Consider the following 22737-nt stretch of genomic DNA (forward strand, 5'->3'; position numbering starts at 1 on the left):
TGGCTTTTGCAAGTTAAAAAAATTTTTTTGTAATGTTTATTTTTGAAAGACAGAGATGGGGGGGGCGGTGCACAGAGAGAGAGAGAGAGAGAGAGAGAGAATCCGAAGCAGGTCCTGAAAGAGCAGACCTAGGCCGGCCAACTAGTGACTATGTTCCTGACATGGCCGCAGAAAGAGGTTCCCGCTCAAACCTCAGACCACGCCTCCTCCCCTTGAGTAACTTATGTTTTCTAAGAAAGCAGGCTACTGATTGATGCATTCTTTCGAAGTGTAAGGTGGGAGGAAGGGGAGTATGAGAGGCGTGGAAAGTGTGAGTAGAAGAGGGAGGGCTTCTCTCAGGTAGGGGCCAGAGGCAGGAGCCCTCAACCCTGTCCAGGCTTAGAATGACTTGGAAGCATTTTACCCCTCCCCAAACCAATTAATCAGAGTCTCTGGGGATGGTGTTTGGTGCTAGGTATTTATATAGCACAGCAAGGCTGACAGCCAATGGTTAATAGGTGACCAGTGAGAAACGTTCTGTATACACTGAGGCCAAACATGTTAGAGATCCTCAGACACAGTGGTTCTTAAACTTCAGGTGCATCAGAATCTCCTGGAAGACTTGTTCAAACACAGATTGCTGAGCCCCACACCCAGAGTTTCTGATTTAGTAGGTCTGTGACCACCAGGCCCAACATTTGCATTTTTAACAAGTTCCAGGTGACGCTGATAATTGCTGATCTGGGACCACACCTTGGCAGCCATTGTTCTATCCTTCCCCAGCCAATCGGCTGAGGCCACGACCCTTCCCCAGCCAATCGGCTAAGACCATGATCCCTATAAAACCTTTGTGCTTTTGAAACCTTCTCTCTCTCTGGTATGTCACCGCTGTATCGGTGCAGGTAGGGGATTGAGCTCGAGCTAGCTCGAATACAGGCTCTTTGCTTTTGCATCGGACTCAGCTCCCTGGTGGTCTTTGGGGATCACGAATTCTGGGCATAACAGTCCCAGGTTCTGAACTGTTAGCACAGAGCCTGATGTGGGGCTCAAACCCACAAACCTTGAGGTCATGACCTGAGCCGAAGTCAGACACCTAACTGACTGAACCACCCAGGCGCCTCTGGCTTTTGCAAATTTTATAGAACCATTGACCTTGTGAGTTCTCCAAATACGCTCCCCACATCTGGGGCTTGGAAGGGGCCCCATTAGCTTTTGAGAAAAAAAACTGCCTCTGGGTTTGGGCCCATTTTCTTTTCTTTTTGAATTTATTAATTTTTAGTAATCTCTACACCCAGCATGGGTCTTGGACTCACGACCCCGGAGATCAAGAGTCACATGCTCTACCAACTGAGCCAGCCAGGTGCCTCTGGGCTTGTTTTCTTCAGCTATGCCAGAGTGGAAGGTCTACAAGACAAGCATCTAGTTAATAGTGATCTCCTCTTAGAGTAAGTGCATTATGCTTCTGGAATCTCTTTTTCTCACCTCAGCAAATCCTTGGGGGTGACCCTGGTATCCTTCTAGCTTGGGAGAGCACAAGAAAAGTCCACCCTGCCTCATTTAGGAGGATAGTGGTGTATTAAAGGGTAAGGCGGTACACAGAGGACCCCACTGTGAGCTGGGACACAAACTCCTCACCTCCAAAAAAGGAGCTGGCTTTCTCTTGGCTGGGCTCCTAGGGACAGCCTGTCATCTACTGCAGTAAATGACCCCCAAACCTTCCCCTTTGCTGGCTTTGTGTTTATTTCAGCCTGGTTCTGCACACATTTTATAAATACGGTCAGGCCAGGGTATGGTCTGGCTGTATATAGAAGTAATTTAGCAGGTAGCAAAGCAAGAAAAGCAGCTTCTGCAGAAAAGTCTCTTCCCGGCACCCATTTGGGCTGACAGCTATGTCAGAAACTGGTTCGTGTCTGTCCTTAAAACAGGAACATGATCAAGGGTGGCTTTAGAGGCATAACTGAGAGGTGTGGGCAGGATTCTGGCCAGAGAGGCAGAGAGGAGCCAGGGGTGGGCGAGAGACAGGAGGGGTGAGCACTGAAGCAGGGGAGTTGAGTGGGGATGGAGGTCAAGTTCATACATTTTCCTCCATCACAACCCATTAATTCTAATGAACTGATGTGCCACTCCAGAGCAGGTGACGTGTGCTCTCAGAGTGTGCTGTCAACTTCACTGTGGTTCTCCCGGGACTCACGCAGGCTATCGAAAGCGCTCACTTGATATTCAAATATTCCCTCTTTTCATTTTCTTCTCTCTCTTTCCCCTCTCTCTGAGGAAATTGACTGTAAATGGCAACTTCATAGACGGTCCTGAGCTGCACATTAGAGCCAAGCCAGCAGTCCTGGGATTTACAATCATAACCTCTTGGAATTGAACTATTAACTAATCCAAACACTAGTATATTAAGTCACCAACCCTGGCCTCCAGCAATTACCAAGACACCTCATCCTCTGTAATTCTAAAATGGTTGGAATTGCCACTGCCTCTTTAATCAGGTCTCAAGCTCGAGGAGGCTGAGAGCCTCCTATTTTTCTGCCTCCCCCATGTTTTCTATGAAAGAATTGCAGGGTCCTTGCTGAAGAGTCTTTTTTTTTTTCTTTCTTTCCTCCTCATCCCTCCAGAAAACGTGTGATAAAGTTCAAAGCCTGAAGATGGTAAAGCTAAAATTAAGTGCAAAATGTTCAAATGTCTTGGTATGTGCCTATTCCTTTTAAGAAGGATTATGTTACTTGAACAGGAAACCAAACAACAGGCAGAATCCGCCCAGAAACTGAAATGACCAGTGAGTTGTAAAAGAAACACTCGTTGAAGGCAGCACACTGACCTTGAGAACAGGATCTGTTTTTATCAAGGTCACTGTGCAGTGAATACAAGTCTTGACTCTAAATGAGTGAACAGGGGCTGGCATGTCTCTGTTCTGATTCAGGCTGCTTTTGATCACTGGTCGCTAAGGGGTGGGGATCTTAGCTGATGAATGCATAACATTAAGTAACATCATGAGAACTGGGTTCTGTTGAGAGTCACACTAGCTGGGCTGGAATCCTGGCTTCACCACTTACTGGATAAATGACCTTGGGCAAGCTACTTAATCTCTCCATGCCTCAGTTTCCACATTTCTTGAGGGCATAGAGTTGATACCTGCCTTTTTGGGGTTGTTTTGAGAACTATGCCTGGCACATAGGGCTATATACATGTTTATTGTTATGATGATGAATTTGCTTTTGATAATTCTGATTAGTTAAAGAGAAGGTCTCAATTTGGTGCTGATTGTCTCTAACCAGCTCTCTGTTCTTGCTAATCTCCCTTTAAGAGAGAGCACGCCTTAGTTACAGAGCTAGCTAGAATGTAATCATACTGTTTTCCATTATATTTATTTTTATGGTTACCTCGTATTTACATGGCAAGTGAAACTGGTTTTCTCTTTTTAACACTGACATAAAAAATGTTTTAAATCTTTTTTTTTTTAAACATTTTTATTTATTTTTGAGAGACAGAGAGCAAGTGGAGGAGGGGCAGAAAGAGGGGGAGACACAGAATCTGAAGCAGGATCCAGGCTCTGAGCTGTCAGCACAGAGCCAGATGTGGGGTTCGAACACATCAACTGTGAGATCATGACCTGAGCTGAAGTTGGACGCTTAATCGACTGAACCACCCAGGCGTCACTCAGGAGTTATTTATTGAATTGATGTCAGGGCGCCCTGTGACATAAAAAATTTTAAAGTTAACTTTATTTGAACAAAATGTCAGTTGACTTAAAGAGAAAATATTAAGAAAATGGCAGATATAAGTGGAAAATGAACAGGCAAAATTATAAAGGTGGGGCATGACTGACAGAATAGTAGGTCAGGCAATCTTTGTCTAAAAGAACCTTCCAAATAAATAAATAAATAAATAAATAAATAAATAAATAAATAAACCTTCCAGCACAAAAGTTTCAAGAAGGATGACACTTTGGGCATTAAAAAAAATTTTTTTTAATGTCTATTTATCCTTGAGAGAGAGAAAGACAGAGTGCGAGTGGGAGAGGGGCAGAGAGAGAAGGAGACACAGAATTGGAAGCAGGCTCCACTCTCTGAGCTGTCAGCACAGAGTCTGATGTGGGGCTCGAACTCAGACTGTGAGATCATGACCTGAGCTGAAGTTGGCCACTCAATTGACTGAGCCACCCAGGTGCCCCACTTTGGGCATTTTTATATTCATGTGAAGGTGCTTCAGCAGAAAGCTTTCTCTGGCTTCCTCTTGGCTTCCTTATGCCTTTCTGTGGGGGTAAGCTTAGGAATCCCCTGGGCTTACACCAATGGGTTAACAAGGCATAAAGAATTACAAAGTCATAAAATGCTCACACCTGAGTTTGGGTAAACCAGATTGGCACCCCAAGAATAGGGGGGTGCAAAGGCACCTAGAGAATAGGGAGGCACAAAGGCACCAGGAATAGGGAGGTGCAAAGGCACCCCCAAATAGAGAGGGAGTGCAGAGCTCCCAGAATAGAGAGGGAGGGGCAAAGGCCCAAAATAAGAATGGCACAAAGGTGCCCAAAACATAGGAATAGGAAATAAACAAGATTAGATATTCAGGGTGGAAGCACCCCCAATTTAGTACTATAGCAGAAAGCTGCTTTCATAGGAGATTAGGGCCAGGTTAGGTAAACTAGTGAATTGGACTATGGACTGCTGCACTGCAGGCAAAGCAGCCCAGGGTGGAGATGGTTAACAAAAGAAAAAGGTGCCTTGTCAACCCTGAGGTTATTCCCCCTATCTATCTCATCCCCCAGGCTAGCTAAGGTAAACAGAGGTGCTGCTTCGTGTCCGCTGTAAACAACCCTCCTCCCGACTGCCCAGTGCCCGGATTTTGTTTTGTATTAACCCAAATCCCTAACCCCCAAATCTTCAAGACCCCTTTCCCTCACAACAAGTTGATGTTCACAGTTTCTTTGTCCTTTTGTGCACACCCATCACGTTTGTAAGCCTTCTGATCTGAATAAATATGGGGCAAGGACCCTTATTCGGGCTTTTGTCTTATCCTGGACATTAGCCATCTCTCGCTTTAATCCTGTGTCTGCTCTTTTGCTAGCCAAAAGAGAACTATAGACTTAGAGTCCACGACACCTTTCCATTTGTGAACAGCCAGAGAAGTGAGTCACTGGGTCAGCTGAGGAACTGCCCCATCCTATGCCCACACCCTCTCCATGATCCTGCCGCTCTGACAGCTGGGATGGAAGCTTCCAGAGAAATCAGGCAGACTGTGATCATCAGTGCAGGGGGCCAGAGAAGGGGGGAGGTCACGCTACACCAGACAGTGGGATTGTGAAAAACTGATAATTTTGATGAATTGTGAATAACTGATAGGGGTTGGCTAAGCCTGAATCCACATCTTCCCTTTCCTGATACCAGATTCCTCACTCCTCCTAAATGAGAGAGAGCAGACCCTCCAAGTCTTAGGGAAGCAAAACAGATGAAGATCAGCTATGTCCGTAAAGGAAGGAATGGGCACAGATGGATAAAGATATGAGGAATATATGTTTTTAGATAACCATGAACAAACAGATTAAAAAAGTTGGAAATGTGACATTCTGTGATTTAACTGAATTATTAGAGAGAGGCAGATTTGGGGCCCATCTAAGGAAAATCTGGGTAACATAAATGATACGTGAGTACATCATAGGGGTGGTTGAAATAAAGGCCTTTTATTATTATTTTTTTAAGTGTTTAGTTTTGAGAGAGAGAGAGAGAGGTGAGGGCAGGGGAGTGGAGAGAGAGGGTGACAGAGGATCTGATGCCGGGTTCTGTGCTGACAGTTGCACATGAGATGTGGAGCTCAGAGATTATGACCTGAGCTGAGGACAGAGACACTCAACTGATTGAGCCACCCACGTGCCCATAAAGGCCTTTTATGAAACACAACTGTGAGAATTTCTGTTTCTTTTTTTTAATGTTTATTTATTTTTGAGAGAGAGAGAGAGAGACAGAGAGAGAGAGAGAGAGAGTGCAGGGGAGGGGCAGAGAGGGAGGGAGACACAGAATCTGAAGCAGGCTCCAGGCTCTGAGCTGTCAGAACAGAGCCTGATGTGGGGCTTGAACCCATGAACTTCGAGATATGACCTGAGCTGAAGTTGGACCCTAAACCAACTGAACCACCCAGGTGTCACTCAGGAGTTATTTACTGAGTTGATGTAAGGGTCTCTCAATCTTTTCTTTCCTGCTGGAGAAGTTTCTGTGGCTTGGTGGGGAGAGAAAAGCTCTCATGAGACCCTGGTCCAGTTTAAATCCCTAGGAACTTCCCTGAAACTGACACCCTTCTTGGGTCTGGGGATCCACGCCAGCCCTTCTTTGTCCTCCTAAAAAAATCCTAATCTGGGAGTATGAAAGGACAGTTTTAATTCCACTGGTGCCCAGATGGTCAAATAAATGAAGGTATGAATCTGCAGGCAGATAGGGGGGTAAAGCTCCAGGTGGATGTCGCTAGAGACTGCCTTAGGTCCTTGATCTTTACATTGACACGCCCCCCCCCGCCCCCCGTGTTCATTCTTTAATCATTTTCGGAGAACACTTCTCCATTGAGGGAACCTAAGTTAGCATTTTTATTACTAAAAAGTAACTGACAAACCATACAGAAATATTTATATATTCAAACTCAATCCCTGCGTGGAGAAACATCTTGTTGATGTAAGCAGGGTGCTTTATTGTAGATAGATAAATTTGTCCCTTGCTCATTGAATAAATAATCAGACTTTAAGGCAGGGGATGCACAGTGGAGTTAAGAGAAAGACAGCCCTTAACTTTCCATTGCACATTTTTTTTTTTCAGTAGAATTCCCTGGTGGCAAATGTTTTTTATTCCAGAATAATATGCCACAGTGTGTACAGAAAGATTTCTTATTCAGCAGAAAAACGGTTGTGTTATTTTGATTACATTCTTAGTCCTTGGTAATTGTCTCATTTTCCTTTTGTAAAAGGAATTCAGACGCCTAACACAATTGTACCCTGACACCAATTCAGGTTGTCATGAAGAATTTTACTGATAGAATTCAGTGAGTTGTGAATACCTTCTTTGCCCACATTTGGTTTCCTCAAATCATCTTTGATTCATAGGTAGCACAGATGTTCCCAGCTGCTGGAAAATGAAGCCTGAAGTTCAACCTGATAAGGAGAGAAATACCTAATTCAAATTCTAGGAATTATTTGACCTAAATCAATTTCAACTTGAGAAAATGGGGTCAACTCTCTGTACCCCAGAAGAGCCACCTTGATGATTAAAAAGTAAATCTTGAAGAATTAAATTATGTTGCTGTTCAGCTTTCATATGCACACTTAGGAAAAAAAAAAAAACCCAGAGCATCAAAGGCTGTCGGAATAACTCAATTTAGTGACGGTGGCAAAGCATTGCTGAAGGAGGACTTTCTAGGCAGCGAGCTTTGCTCGGGGGAACTGTTACACACTTCAATTGGTATCTGAGAAAAAAGGAGAAGTCTTTCAAATGAATAATTTTATGACTTTGAACCACACACATACTGCTTGAATATCAAATTATTTTAAATGAGAACTTCAAAAAGATCCACTTGTTAAATGAGTAAAAAGCCCTAAACAGCTGCCTACCAGAACAAAGAGATTTGGATTCAAATGCCAAACAGAGATGGGGCTAGGAAAGACTCTATTCCAGGATTACCCTTAATGGAAGGGGGGTATTGACTTCAGGATTTTATAGATAATCCAATCCAGCCCTCTTGAGTTTACAGATGAATACACTGAGGCCGGAGCAAATGTGTCCTGCTAAACCTGGTCCCCACCCTATTCAGTGTCTAGTCCAGACATGTCCCCAGTTAGTGCTCTCTGAGTGGCATGGAGAATGGTTAGTGATGGATAAACCACTCTGGCCTGTAGGCTTAATGAAAGATGGTGGCTTATGTGTCAATTTACCTGGATATTTGCATTTTCAAGGAGAACTTTCAATACTTTTAACCCTTAGCTCCTTGCAGAAGCAGGGATTTTCAGGCAACCGAGTCACCCCTCCCCCACCCCATCTTGTATGTCAAACAAGTAGACACGTGTTTATGAAGTTGTCCATTAAGTATTGTAGAGGAAAAACTAACTGCCTTGGTGGTAGTTGGAAGATCCAAATTCTTGTCTTCCATCTGCCATCGAAGAGCCATGTGTCACCCTGAGTAGTTGGTTTATGAGCTTTAGAAAACTGCACATGGGCATTTGCCCTGGGTTTCTTCGCTCTCAGGAAAGTCGTAGAGAAGATACAGGCTCATGAAAGTGAAAATGCGCTGTGAACTGGGAAGATGTGATAGGAAGGCGTATTAATCATGTCTTTTTATTCTGTATTTTCAGTCCTTTGCTATCTTGGGGCCTTACTGACCCTAGAGACACTGCCCCTGCCTGGGTCAGCTAATTTCTAGAGATAGCAAACAACTTACCTGCAAACCAGCGCCCATACCCTCAACCAACCCCTTTATCAAACTCTTAGCCCTGGGCCACTGTTCTCCTGTCCTAGTCACCCCAGAGCCAGGTTCCAGACAACTAGGGACAGCCCCTGTCTTAGAGACTGCTGAAATTATTCAAACTAGCCTGCTTACCTTGCCTCACCTGTCTTTTCATGCATGAACCACAAGAAAGGTTCTTGTCCCAGTTTTCTACTCACTCACTCTGCCTCCTGCTGGGCCTCGGGACTTCCCCGTGTGGCCCTCCATGAATTGGCATGCCTCTCTTCTCTTGGGATCTGTAAGTATAACAAACTATTTTAAAAATTGATTATTTTTTAAATTAAGATTTTATTTACTTTTTATTACCAATTTTTAAAAATATTCATTTTTAAGAGATAGAGAGAGACAGAGCATGAGTGGAGGAGGGGTAGAGAGAGAGGGAGACACAGAATCCGAAGCAGGCTCCAGGTTCTGAGCTGTCAGCACAGAGCCTGATGCAGGGCTCGAACCCGCAAACTGTGAGATCATGACCTGAGCTGAAGTTGGACACTTAACTGACTGAGCCACCCATGTGCCTCAAGATTTTATTTGAGGGGTGCCTGGGTGGCTCAGTTAAACATCTGACTTTGGCTCAGGTCATGATCTTGCGGTTCATGAGTTTGAGCCCCAAAATTCGGGTGAGTTTGAGCCCCACATTGGGTGAGCTCAAGCCCCACTCCTGGTGAGTCTCGCCTCTCTCTCTCTCTCTCTCTCTCTCTCTCTTTCTCCCCCTCCTTCTCTCTTTCTCCCCCTCCTTCTCTCTTTTTCCCTCTCTCTGTCCCTGCTTACTTGCACCCTCTGTCTCTCAAAAAAAAAAAAAATTTTATTTTTCAGAGCAACTTAAAAGTCCATAGCAAAACTGAGGGGAAGGTACGTATGCTCCCCGCTCCCACACATTCATAGCCTCCTCACCATCCCCCACCACTGTGGTCCATTTGTTACAACTGATGAACCATCATAACCACTCAAAGTCCATAGTTCACCTCAGAATTCACTCTTGGTGTTGTACATTCTATGGTTCTGGACAAATGTACAATGACAGTTATCCACTATTATGGCACTGTATCGAGTATTTGCACAGCCCTAAAACTCCTCTGTGCTCCATCTAGTCATCCACCCCAACCTCTGGTAAATGCCGATCTTTTCATTGTCTCGGTAGTTTTGCCCTTTCCAGAATGTCATGTAGTTGAAATCGTGCAGTATATAGCCTTCTGAGATGCGTTTCTTTCACTTAGTGATATGCATGTAAGTTTCCTCCATGTCTTTTCATGGCTTGATAGTTCATTTCTTTTTTAGCATTGAATGATATCCCATTGTCTAGATGTACCACAGTTTATTTATTTAAAAAATTTTTTATTTTTTTTGTTTTTGAGACAGAGAGACAGAACATGAGCAGGGGAGGGGCAGAGAGAGGGGGGGACAGGATCTGAAGTGGGCTCCAGGCTCTGAGTGGTCAACACAGAGCCCAACGTGGGGCTCGAACTCACAGAGCATGAGATCATGACCTGAGCTGAAGTCGGACGCTCAACCGACTGAGCCATCCAGGCGCCCCTAGATGTACCACAGTTTATCCATTCACCTACTGAAAGGTATCTTGGTTGCTTTCAAGTTTTGGCAATTATGAATAAAGCTGCTGTAGAAATCCGTGTGTAGGTTTTTGTGTGGGTGTAAGTTTTCAACTCCTTTGGAAATACCAAGGGGCACGATTACCACACAATGGTAGGAGTATGTTTAGGTTTGTAAGAAACCTCCAAAGTCTCTTCCAAAGTGGCAGTACCATTTTGCCTTCCCACCAGCAATGAATGAGCATTCCCACCAGCAATGAATGAGCATTCCTGTTGCTCCAAATCCTCCCCAGCATTTGGTGTTGTCAGTGTTCTGGATTTTGGCCATTCTAATAGGTGTAGAGTGGTATCACGTTGTGGTTTTAGTTTGCATTTCCCTGATGACACATGATGTGGAACTTATTTTCAAATGCTTACTTGCCACCTGTATATTTTCTTTAACGAGCTGTCTGTTAAAGTTTGGGCCCATTTTTAAGTCATGTTGCTTATTTTTTTTACTGTTGAGTTTTAAGAGTTCTTTGCACATTTTGGATACCAGTCCAATGTGTCCTTTGCAAATAATTTCTCCCAGCCTGTGGCTTGTCTTCTCATTCTTTTGATATTGTCTTTCACAGAGCAGAAGTCTTTAATTTTAATGAAGTCCAGCTTATCCATTATTTCTTTCGTGGATCGTGCCTTTGCTGTTGCGTCTAAAAAGTTACAGCCATACCCAAGGTCACCCAGGTTTTCTCCTGTGTGATCTTCTGGGAGTTTTAGAGTTTGTGTTTTACATTTAGGTCGGTGATATGATTCGAGTTAATTTTTGTGAAGTGTGTAAGGTCTGTGTCCAGATTCATTCTTTCGCATGTGATGTCCAATTGTTCTCACAGTTTTTTTAAAAGACAGAAATTATCTTTCCAATGGCAGTTGTCTCCTGATCTTGAGGCCTCCCTATATCTGGATAATAATAGAATCTGTATTTTGAAACAGAGGGTCTGATTTTCATTTAGCTAGGATGGGATGCCACTTCTACTCACAGCAATGCCTTTGCCGCCCAGTGTCCACCTTTGTTGGCCTACTCAGTCCCCTAAATCTTGGGGGCCTGGAGCGCAACATGTCCCCATGGAAGGAGTGGGCGGCTGAGGGATGAGTGGTGGGCACGCAGGTCAGTTCCTCCCCAGCTATGCCCAGAGCCACGGGCACCCCAGGAACGCACTTGCCTCTACACCCCCACTGGCCCATGAAGAATTCCAGGCTCTCTACCTTTTCACCTCTGCTTCCATCTTCTCTGTTATCTGTTCTCTCTGGTTTCTCTATCTGGCTCCATTTGTGTAGTCTCCCACTCTGTCTTATCATCTGTCCAGCTTTTAAAAATTTATGTAAGGCCCTCATTAGAATTTTAAAATGTGTCTTCATATAGGTTCTGCTCATTCCTTATTAGGTTTATCCTTAGCTTTTTGTTTGTTTTGTTTTGACTTTTTGACTTTTTTGGGTTGCTGCTTTTTAAATGGGATTTTTCTTTCATTATATTTTCAAATTAGTTGTGTGTACGTAGCAGGCTATCGATTTTCATATATAAATTTTTATAGCTAGTCACCTTATTGAATTCTCCTATTGATTTTAACAGTTCTCTCTTTTTTTTCCTACTTGATTCTCTTTGGTTTCCAGGTATAGAGTTGACACCAGCCAAAAATAATAACCATTTTTTTCTCATTTATGTTTATGACTTTATTCTCTCATGGCAACATTAAGTTACAGCGGTGAGAGTGGGCATTTTTCTCTTGTTTGCTTGGCTTTTCGGTTTGGTTTCTCATGGGGATTCTGCCTCTTAGATTCCCCTTAGGCTCCCGGATACTGAACCTGAGTTCTTAGCATCCTGGGCTCTCATCGCTTTGGGAAATGGGAGTCAGGGGTGTTATGGGGTCAGGGGGTCTCTGGGCTTGGAACTCACAAGGCTGATAGTTCACTTAACCTTCTGCACATCTGTAACACATATCCTGGTCCCCATCCCAGCTTCTTCTTGGAACTCCCTCCGCCTTGACTTGTGTTTTCTGGAGCAAGTAATTTCAGGGGAAAGGAATGAAAAAAAGGAATAGTCATAATAAACTAACATTATTTCAATGGATTAATTGTGTACTTAGGTAAACATATTATGGATGTATTTCTAAGGATTTTTTGCCCATTTTTTCATTTCTTCTTAACCCCTTGAGCACTGTTCAGTTGCCAGTGATGGAAATCAAAATCAAACTAGCTTAAATTATAAAAGAATTTCTTTCTTTTTTTAAAAAATTTATTTTTTAGAGAGAGAGGTAGAGAAAGAGCAGGAGAGAGGGGTGGGGGGGGGGGGGGGGAGAAAGAGAGAGAATCATAAGCAGACTCCCAGCTCAGCACAGAGCCCAACACAGGGTTTGATCCCACTGACCCTGGGATCGTGACCAGAGCCGAAATCACCAGTTGGACCCTCAACTCACCGAACCACCCAGGTCCCCCACAAGAGAATTTCTTGATTCCTAGAATCAAACTGCAGGAAGGCTGGGTTGCTCATTTCTGTCTCCATTGAGGGCTGAGTTACACTCAGCAAGTGCCTTGGTGCCGGCCAACTCTGGAGATGTCTTTTTTTTTTTTTTTTTTTTTTTATAAAAAAAAAATTTTTTTTAACGTTTATTTATTTTTGAAACCGAGAGAGACAGAGCATGAACGGGGGAGGAGCAGAGAGAGAGGGAGACACAGAATCAGAAGCAGGCTCCAGGCTCTGAGCTGTCAGCCCAGAGCCCCACGTGGGGCTCGAACTCATGGACCGCGAGAGCGTGACCTGAGCTGAAGTTGGAGCTTAACCCACTGAGCCACCCAGGTGCCCCGAGATGTTGTCTTTAAAGTAGTCATGACCACCTACTGAGCTCTTAGTAAGTGTCAAGCACTACTTTTAAGTGAGAGGCCTACATTCTCAAGTAACCATCTGCACAACCCTGTGGCATGGGTGTGGTTATCCCCATTTTACAGATGAGCACGTGGAGAACTGGCCCAAGCTCCCAAAGCCAGTAAGAAGGCGAGCCCGGGACGAGGAGTTAGCCAGACCGAAGGGCTTGAACTCAAGCCCCGTAGACTCCGCAGCCTCTTTTCCCTGCAGCAGAGAGTAAGCAGCTCCCGGGGGAACTCCAGACAAAACATTCCTGAGGGCGGGCTCTGATTGGCTTGGCGGAGGTCATTTGCATATCCCTGGACCAATCGCTGATGTCAAAGGGCCCTATCACTAGTTTTAGCCCGGCGGAGGTCACGGGCCCATCTCAAGGGCTACAGAGAACCAAATGGGGGAGGAGCTGTTTCCCAAAGAAGGTGGGGGTGCTGTTTGGGGCAGATGAAATGATAAGTGTCCCCTACAACTCCCAAACCCAAACCCTCCACTTCACCTAGGCCAGCTGTCTTAATACTCTGGGAATAAGAAGCATGGTGCATTCCTGCCCCCCCCCCCCCAAATGTCTTGCGTGCCATTCTCTCTCTGAAATGCCCCTTTTCTCCTACGTTTGGGGGTAGTATGCCCCTTCTTTCTATGTGTAGTCTCTTTCTTCAGATAGCATCAAGCTTCCTCCCTTCCTGCTGATTTTGGGCATCGGTTCTACAGATTTCTCCAATCATTTGACTGAGGGTGGTAGAAGGCGGTTCTGTTTTCTTGGGGACGAGGAAAAGCTTCTTCCACTCACTCTTTCATGATCTTGATCACCCCTTCGAACTTTCCAGCTGATTTAACTTTGCTGGGCAGCAAAGCAGCCCAAGGTGCCTGTGCCAAGACATTAGCATATGCTGCCCCAGGCAAAGACACCACTGGAGTGCTCCATCTGTTTTGCCAAGTTCTGTTATGTAAGTGACAGCCGAAGGTATCTTTTAGGAGCCGTAGTGTTTGTGAATGATGTGTCTTAATAGAAGAACAATGAGACACGCCAGCATGCACAACTGGCTTTGTGGGAGCAGGTTTTTCGCCAGAGGGTGATTTGGAGATTTAAGGATGTGTAGAAGGAATGGCAATCAAGGTGGGGCGCTGGGTTACCATGCTGAGAGGATTCTTTTCATTTGTCAAGTGTCAGTGGCAGCTGAAACTCCTCTGGGGGTGCCTGTCTGGGGGCAGGGTGGACTCACTCTTGAAAGACAACCCTAGGGGTTTTGCTGGGGCCACCCGCTATCCCCTCGTCTCCCGCCCTGATGAGAGACCGCCTCATGTCTGGCCCACTTGTGTCTCTAGACATTATCTGTGAGCTCAAGAGCAGTAATGTTAGCTTGGTCAGTGTGATGGGTGTAAAATGTGACTCCAAAATTCTTTGGTACTCTTTCTGTCAAGGGGTGGGGTCTGTGCCCCTTCCTGTTGATTCCGGGTAGGTTGTGACAGCCTAAGCCGATAGAGTATGGCAGAAGGGCTAGAAAAGGCCCCGTGGCTTCCACTTGGTCCTCTGTCCAATGCTCACCCTCCAGAGACTCCCTCTGGGGAAGCCCCCTTTAGCCATGTTGTGAGAAACTCAAGCCACATGGAGAGGCCGTGTGTAGGTGCTATGCCCTGTCCTTCAGCCATTCTAGCCCAGGTGCCAGGCATGTGTGTGCAGAAGCCAACTTTGAAGCCCAAGACATCATGAACAAGTTAAGAGACACCCCCACTGTGCGCGAATTGCTGACCCACAGAATGTGTGAGCAGAAGAAAATGATGCTGGTTTTATGCTGTGGAGTCTTGGGTGTTTATTACAAAATTAAGATAACTGGAACAGAGGCTCTTCATACTAACTACAACCGAGGGCACCAGAACCCTCTTCAGCAACTTGGTGCCAGAGAGTATTTGTATGATGTTCTGTGCAGAGTTCTTTGCAAAAACTTGGATCCCAGGCTGTCTGGCATTATTTTATAAGCCCTCCAGTATGTACCAAAAGGATGCCATCTTGCTCAGGCATATTTTCCCAGCTCGGAGTCTGCTTTGGTTCCCAGGACATTTGGGCACTCTGCCCTACTCTGTCAGCCTTGCTGGAAAATTCCAGTGGACCTTTTGCTCCTACAGTTATATTTAGTTTCTAAGAATCAAGCTCTAGCACCCCATACCCAGGGTTTGCCAATTATATGGAAGGTTTGATCTCAATATGCTTCTGTCTCCTCTCACATTGTTCATCTCCTGGTCAGTGAATGTGATACTGGGTTTAGACCACTGAAGCTTGAAGGAGTTCTATCAGCCAGTCAAGCAACAAACAGTGGTAGAATGACCACTGTTTGTAAGGGCCTGTGGAAAAAATTAAGAACATTATGACGCTCGAGAGCTAGTGGTTTATTTGGGGAAATAAGACACCAATGTGGAAAGTAAAATAGCCCAAAGATTGTAATATTTCCAGCATTTAAATAGCATGTTCACCCATGAGAGTGGGTGGCACGCACTCTTCTTTGTGAGTCTTTGGAGCCCAGGGTCCCCTTTTATAGAACATAGGATTACCAAGGAAACCAAGCACATTGAAATCTGGCCATCCGAACACTAAAAGCCAAAACCAATTTGTGAACGGAGTAGCAGCTAATCTTCTATATTCACCCATTAAGTAACAAGGGCTAACATTGGTCTTATAACCACCATAATTTTGAAGAAGTGATGAGTGTAAACTATATCCTTGGACCCAGGAGATACATACAATGACTATATTATGGTATAAAACATCTGTGATTTCTATGGGTGACAAAAATCCCAGGTACTATTAGTGCTTCTGTGGGAGGTGCCTACATTTAGAGTTGAGGGAAATGCTAAATTTTAGTTAGAGGTTATTGCAGACAAAAAGGGTGTATGGTCTGTAGCAAATTTAAAAACAATAACAAAATCGAAGTTCGCCTTGCTTTTATTATCACCATGCACCATTAATTTTAAACAATGTCAGTGATAAAGAACATCCCTCCAGGGGCCAAAGATTCCTATTGCTCCTGCCCTCAACCCCAGGATGCCACCAAGTGAAGGTACAGTTTTTTTCCCCAGCCAAGTTCATAGACCCCTGAATGCTATCCATGGATCCCTTGGTGGTCTCTGACTCCAGGTTACTCTTGCTGTGTGGTACATCTTGGTTCAGGCTTTGAGTTTTGTCTTTCTTTTTTTTGGTCTTTTGTTTTGTTTTGAGAGAGAGAGAGAGAGAGAGAGGAGGGGCGGGGAGAACCTGCGTGTGGGAGAGGGACAGAGAGACTCCTAAGCAGACTCCACGCCTCCATCCCATGACCTTGGGATCATGACCTGAGCTGAAATCAAGAGTCGGATGCTTAACTGACTGAGCCACCCAGGTGCCCCAGGGGGGTATGGGTTTTAGAATCAATGGGTCTTGGCTTGAGTCTACTGGGTTACTGATGGGTTATATGACCTTGACAGAATTGCTTAGACTCTCTGAAGATCAGTTTCTTTCTCTGGAAAATAGGATATAATAATGGGCACTTTCCTGTCATCATTGGGTGGATTCATGGAGATCAGAAAGTGGGTGAAGTGGTCAATGGTTCGCCTGGCCTGTGGAGCGGGCTCCGTCAATGGTGGTGGAGCTGGTGGTCGTTGTGATGGTTGATTTCCCAGTGGCTCTGGGAGAAAGGTACTGTTATCCTGGTTTATCAGGTAAGACTGGGTCTTCTGCTGAGGGGCTTCTGATGGAGCAGGAGATGCCCTCTACCTTGCTATCACCCACCTGGCCAGGACTGTTAGCCTCTTTGATTTGGGGTCCCTCCCCACCGTCAGTGCCTTCCTGCCTGTGGTGGGTACTGGGTCACAGAATCTAGGATGAGCTATCGTCCCTGTTCGGGCTGGAACCGATATGGGATGGGGTGGATCCTCCTGTGCCACTGGCACATACCGGGTTCTGCAGCCCGGTGAGGCTTGCTCAGATCCCTCCTCTTGCATGAAGCTGCTTGACCTTGGGCATCACTCCTTGTTAGAGCTTTTGAAGACTTCCTGGTCTGGACCATTCATTCATCTGGCACCGGATATACCTGTGGCTGTTGTTTCTCTCATGCCAGCTGCTCTCCTCAGTTAGATCGTAAATGATTGAGGGCCGGGAACTGTGAGAGAATTCCTCTGGATGGAAGGAATCTTTTATCTTCCTCCCTCTCCACTTGACAGCCTTGCACGTAATATATACTTACTTGTTGAATGTTTACCGAGTGAATAGACTAATCGGTGGATGAAGTGACCAGCCACAGGATCCTGGCTCTTGGCGCGCTTCTCAGGGCAGTTAGCTTTGGGCCTTGCTGCTCTAAGCCCAGATCTGTCTGTGTTGTCTTTTTTCCTAGTCACAGGGGCTCCTCTCTTCATGAGGTTGGCAGGTGCGTCGATCACGTCCTAAAATCAGTAGCTAGTCAGGTGTTGGGCCAGAATGCGTGACTCTGGAGGTCAGACCACAGAAAGGTTCCTGTTCCACTACATCTGCAGCTGGGAGCTCAGATCCCGGATTTGAGCTGTCTGGCCCCAAACCCAGACATGCAGATCTAATTGATCTGGGCCGGGGTCCCTCAAGTTCCGACTGACCTTGGCTGAGAACCGCAGCCCAACACTAATACGGAGGGGGCCCAGGTGGCATGGGGGCTTTTCCTGCGTCTGAGAGCGGGACCCCCCCACCTGCCAGCTGTGGGGTCCTGGGTAAGTGACTTAACGTCTTTGAGCCTCCATTTCCTTCTCTGGAAAATGGGGGTAATGATAGTCCCTGCCTCTAGGGGGTTCAAGAGGATTGAATGAGACCATGAATGTAATGTTCCTAGCATATCTTAAGCGCTCAATAAATGGTAATTGCCATTATTATTAATTATGATATTTATTTATTTTAATTTTGGAATTTATTTTTGAGAGAGAGAGTGGGGGAGGGGCAGAGAGAAGAGGGGAACAGAGGATCCGAAGTGGGCTCCATGCTGACTGCAGAGAGCCCGATGCGGGGCTTGAACCCGTGAACCGTGAGATCATGACCTGAGCTGAAATGGGATGCTTAACCGACTGAGCCACCCAGGCGCCCCTGTTATTAATTATTTTAATGACGTGTATGAGTGGAGGTGGAGGAGTGGGTTGGGGCCATAAAGGTGTCCCTGTCTTGACTCACTCCTGGGCTGTGTTTCTGTGTAGAACTGGCTCCAATGACCCCCCATGCACGAATACCCTCGTGTTGTGCTGTGCTCAGGGAGAGGCAGCGTGGCCTTTGTCACGGCGGGGCCACAGAAGCTGGGAGCTGTACCACGCCATTTATTATCCAGGCAGGAGGAATGGAAAGGAAGAGGCTTCTGGACTTAAAGCACTTTTACTTTATTAAGTGTCTTTCTAATGTAAAAAATGCTCACACAGCCACTTTCCATGGCAGCCGCCTTACCATTATTTTCAACACTCTGAGGACAAAATGAGATTAGGTGTGGGGAAGGGGAGAGGCAGGGGGAGCATTCAAGGGCTGGATTTAAATCCAATTCTGCAGGTTGAGCCCGTGTTAATGCAATATTATAGGATTTGGAGGCGAGGGCCTCTGTGGCTTAATCCAAGGTTTCTTCAACATCTGGGTCATTGGCAATGTCACTGCTGCTTTTATTCTAACTGTATCAAGGGGATAGTCAGAGAGAGCACTAATTCTTAATTCCCACAATTGCTTGCCTTTAAGGCACCAAATAGACACTCTTGCCAGGGAACCTTTTTTGATCATAGGAGACCTGAAATAGAAATGATTTAACCCATTCTGATGATTAGACAAGGCACAGGGACAAACCTACCCTGGTATCTTTCCACTTTGAATCTCAAACAGGATGGCTCAGAGATCAAAGAAGGATGCACGTTTAATTACCCCAGGGGAGCCACGCATCTGCTCTGCCTGCCAGGAGGCCCCAAGAGCTGGAGCAGGAGGCCGCACACGCATTCACCGAGCACGTATTTATCAAAGTGTTGTGTGCCGGGACCCATGGATGGTACAGTGACCGGGAACTCAGTCCCTTCCCAGAGGGGATTCAGGGTTTGGCATGTGACAAACTATAATGAAAGATACTACTGTGACTAGGGCCCTGAGATGCAACAGAGCCGATACTCTTCCCAGGCTGACCTACCAGCCATTATTAACGTCTCTCTCCTTTCCCTCATCTACCCTAGAGACTGGGGGAATTATATTCTCATTTCCTCTGTTGCCACCAGAAGGAGTTGGTGATGTAGTCTGGAGGCATGACTGGTCACATAGAAGTCTGCTGGTGGGTTTCAAGAAAGCTTTCATTCTCCTACTAAAAGAGGCAAAATAGCTGGAAAACAAATAATGATTTCCCTGGAAGCAAATATGATGTCTGGATGTTCAGCAGCCATCTTGCAAGCATGAGGCAATGAGTGTAAGACAAAGGCCACTGTAGAGAGGCTATCCCCGATATTGTAAGGCTTTCAGATCTAAGTTAGGAGTTGCCTTTCTTGAGATTCCTTTTTTTTTTTTTTTTAAGTTTATTTATTTGGAGGGCGGGAAGGGGTAGAGAGAGAGGTAGGGAGAGAATCTCAAGCAGGGTCCCTGCTGTCAGCACGGAGCCTGACATGAGGCTCGATCCCAAGATCCATGGGATCATGACCTGAGCTGAGACCAACAGTTGGTTGCTTAACCGATGGAGCCACCCAGGCGCCCCTTGAGACTCTTAATGTTGGTTTATTTTTGAGAGAGAGAGAGAGAGGGAGAAAGAGAGACAGAGCTTGAGTGGGGGAGGGGCAGAGAGAGGGAGACACAGAATCCGAAGCAGGCTTCAAGCTCTGAGCTGTCAGCACAGAGCCCGACACGGGGCTGGAACTCTCAAGTCGTGAGATCATGACCTGAGCGGAAGTTGGCTGCTTAACCGACTGAGCCACCCAGGCGTCCCAAGACTCTTAATATGCGTATGTCAGGCCTTGGCAAGAGCCCTTGCTTGGGCCATTCCTGACTGATCCAGCACAGAAGGGAACCTAAAATGAGGAACCTTTGCACAAGGACTGCCTGAGCAGGGCCCCATCTGTGATGTCCTGCTCTATGTGATAGCCCCAAGTGGGCCACAGGGAATGAGGGGTGAGTTCCCCAAGGAACCAGAAGATGGAGTGTAGACAAAACCCACAGTGACCACAGGCCTTACTAAGCGGTTTGTTTGGGTACGAGTAGATTGGGGAGCAGCCGGGCACAGATCTGTTCTTGAGCGTGTGTCTCAGGGTCACCTGATCTGAGGCACCTGCCTTCCCCTGCTTGACTGAGATTGTGAAGAATTGCATGAAGGCAGAGCTTGCCACACTGCACCTCCAGGGGACGCCTCCGAGGCCAGCCCCTGCCAACACTTCCTCTCACATTTGTCTTTTCTCCTTCCTTCATCTGCCTTCTGGTTGGCTGCATGACCATTTTCCTACTGTTCAAGACACGGCTTTCTCTCTCTCTCTCTCTCTCTCTCTCTCTCTCTCTCATTGAAGCAGAAGTAGCAGGACAGCTGGGCAAAGTGGCAAATCCTGGGCTGGTTTCCTTATCTCTGGGCTGAACCAAATGTGGTTCGGGAAGCGTGACAGCCAGTGTGCTGGCCAGAGGCCCCTGTCATCTCTCATCTTCCTTGGGAGCCCTGGGGGACTCTGCCCTGGGGGCCTGGCCTCTGGAATTGCCTGTAGCCCCTCCCTGGACTAAGGCATCACCAGCAGAACCAAACTCTGTACTCTCTGAGCAGCTGGAGACCTTTCAGGGCAGAGACTCCCTGCCTGAGGTCGTTTGTAGGCAAAGACAGCTTGGTGCAGCTCAGGACAGAAACTTGATTTGGATGCTCTAAACTTTTTGTCTTGGGGCGCCTGGGTGGCTCAGTCGGTTAAGCGTCCGGCTTAAGCGTCAGGCTTATGCGTCAGGTCACGATCTCACGGCTTGTGGGTTCGAGCCCTGCCTCAGGCTCTGTGCTGACAGCTCAGAGCCTGGAGCCTGCTTCGGATTCTGTGTCTGCCTCCCTCTCTGCCCCTCCCTTGTTCCCACTCTCTCTCTTTCTCTCAAAAATAAATAAACATTAAAAAATAATAAATAAATAAACATTAAAAAAATAAAAAATAAATAAACATTAAAGTTCTGTTCTCTGTTCAGTTTCTGGAACCCCTTACTCCCATAGCAGTCCTTTGCCTTTAAACCAATCAAGAAATCTGTCTTCTTTCTGCACGTGGTGGGACATGGCAGGTGGGGTCCTGCCCAGGCAGAGCTTTTGGAGAAATGGCTCCTTTCACATTCCCCGTCTGTGCTGCATTGATCAGGAATGACCCAGGCAAGGCCCATGGTGCTTTCCCTGAGGTCTGATATATGCGTGGTAAGAGTCCAAACCTCCCTTTCTGCGGAGGTTTCTAAGCTGGGAGAAGGGGCGTCTGACCCTGCTGCCTGGTCACCTTGTCTGCTACTCAGGGAGAGCTCCCCGAGAACAAAGCCAGAGAGGAAAGGAGTTAAAAGGACCAGGGACACACACCTGATGATGTAATAATTTCTGCTCCTGGATCCAGACAGACCCGGAGGGAGTCCGATCTTGGGCTTCCCAATCACAGAAGCAAAACGTTGTCCTCTGTTGTTCAGTTGGGTTTGGGTTTGGCTTCTGAACTTGCAGGAACAGGATACTCTTCGCCACCATTTCCTGCTGCCGCTTCTGCCTCTGTTCCCACTACAGCCTTCCCCACCCATCTCTCCCTATTGAACCTGAAAGGCTTTTAGGTCCCAACTCAAAGGCCACCACCTCCCACGTGAAGCCTTTCCTGACCCCCTCCTTCGCCAACGCATCCCTCCCACCTTGACAGGCTCTGATATGTCATCTGTGTTTTTCTGTGTCCATTAGGATGACATTCAGCTACAGGGAATAGAAAAGCAGACTTACAGCAGCTTAGGTAAACAGGGAGCTCTTTTTTCTTGCATAACAAATGCATTCATTCCACTACCATTTCCTGAGTCCTCGCTAGGTTCCAGGCATTTTTCTTGGTTCCGTTACTTGGCCAAGCAAAGACTCCCCCGGAACTTTTGGCCAGCACGTGTGATAGGCATCTTGTATCCCTGCTTTGGAGGGACACTTTTGAGTTTGGTGCTCATCTTCTCCCTTCCTCCTGCCTTCTGACTCCAATCTTTTCCTTCCCTCCTTATTCCTGCTCTTTTCCTTTCCAGGACGTCTGGCTCCCCATCAGCCTTTGGGAAAAATGCCCATTGCTTATGTTTGTTTCTTCTTCTCCTCAATACACACACATCTCTTACTCTCAGTGTAGCTTTCCTTCTTCTTTTTTTAAAAGTTTATTTTATTTATTTTGAGAGTCACAGAGAGAGCTTGAGCAGGGGAGGGGCAGAGAGAGAATCCCACGCAGGTTCTGTGCTGTCAGCATTTGCCCCATGTGGGGCTCTATCTCACAAACCGTGAGATCATGACCTGAGCCAAAACCAAAAGTCAGATGCTTAACCGACTGAGCCACCCAGGCACCCCATAGCTTGACTTCTTATTCACCTCTTGGCTCTTGGAGAAATACTTGTCTTTGGTGGCAGCAAATGTACCAGAACGAACAGGCAATTCTGGAGTGAGAAGAGTTTCATGTTCAAGTCCTGGTGCCAGTACTCACTATCGTGACCTTAGGCACGTTACTTAAGCTCTCTGAGCCTGTTTCTTTATTGGTACAATGGGTATGACATAAACACCTCTCCATAAGTCTTTTCTGGCATTAAATGAAATGACTTAAAAAAGCACGATGTGGACGTTTCTTGTTCATCAACTGTGCAGAAGGTCACCTTAGTGCTGATGGCAGCAAAGGGATGTTCATAAGCACACGGGATCTGTCCTTCAAGCCCAG

The sequence above is a fragment of the Lynx canadensis genome, chromosome C1, assembly GCF_007474595.2.
Source record: "Lynx canadensis isolate LIC74 chromosome C1, mLynCan4.pri.v2, whole genome shotgun sequence".
NCBI classification, from domain to species: Eukaryota; Metazoa; Chordata; class Mammalia; order Carnivora; family Felidae; genus Lynx; species Lynx canadensis.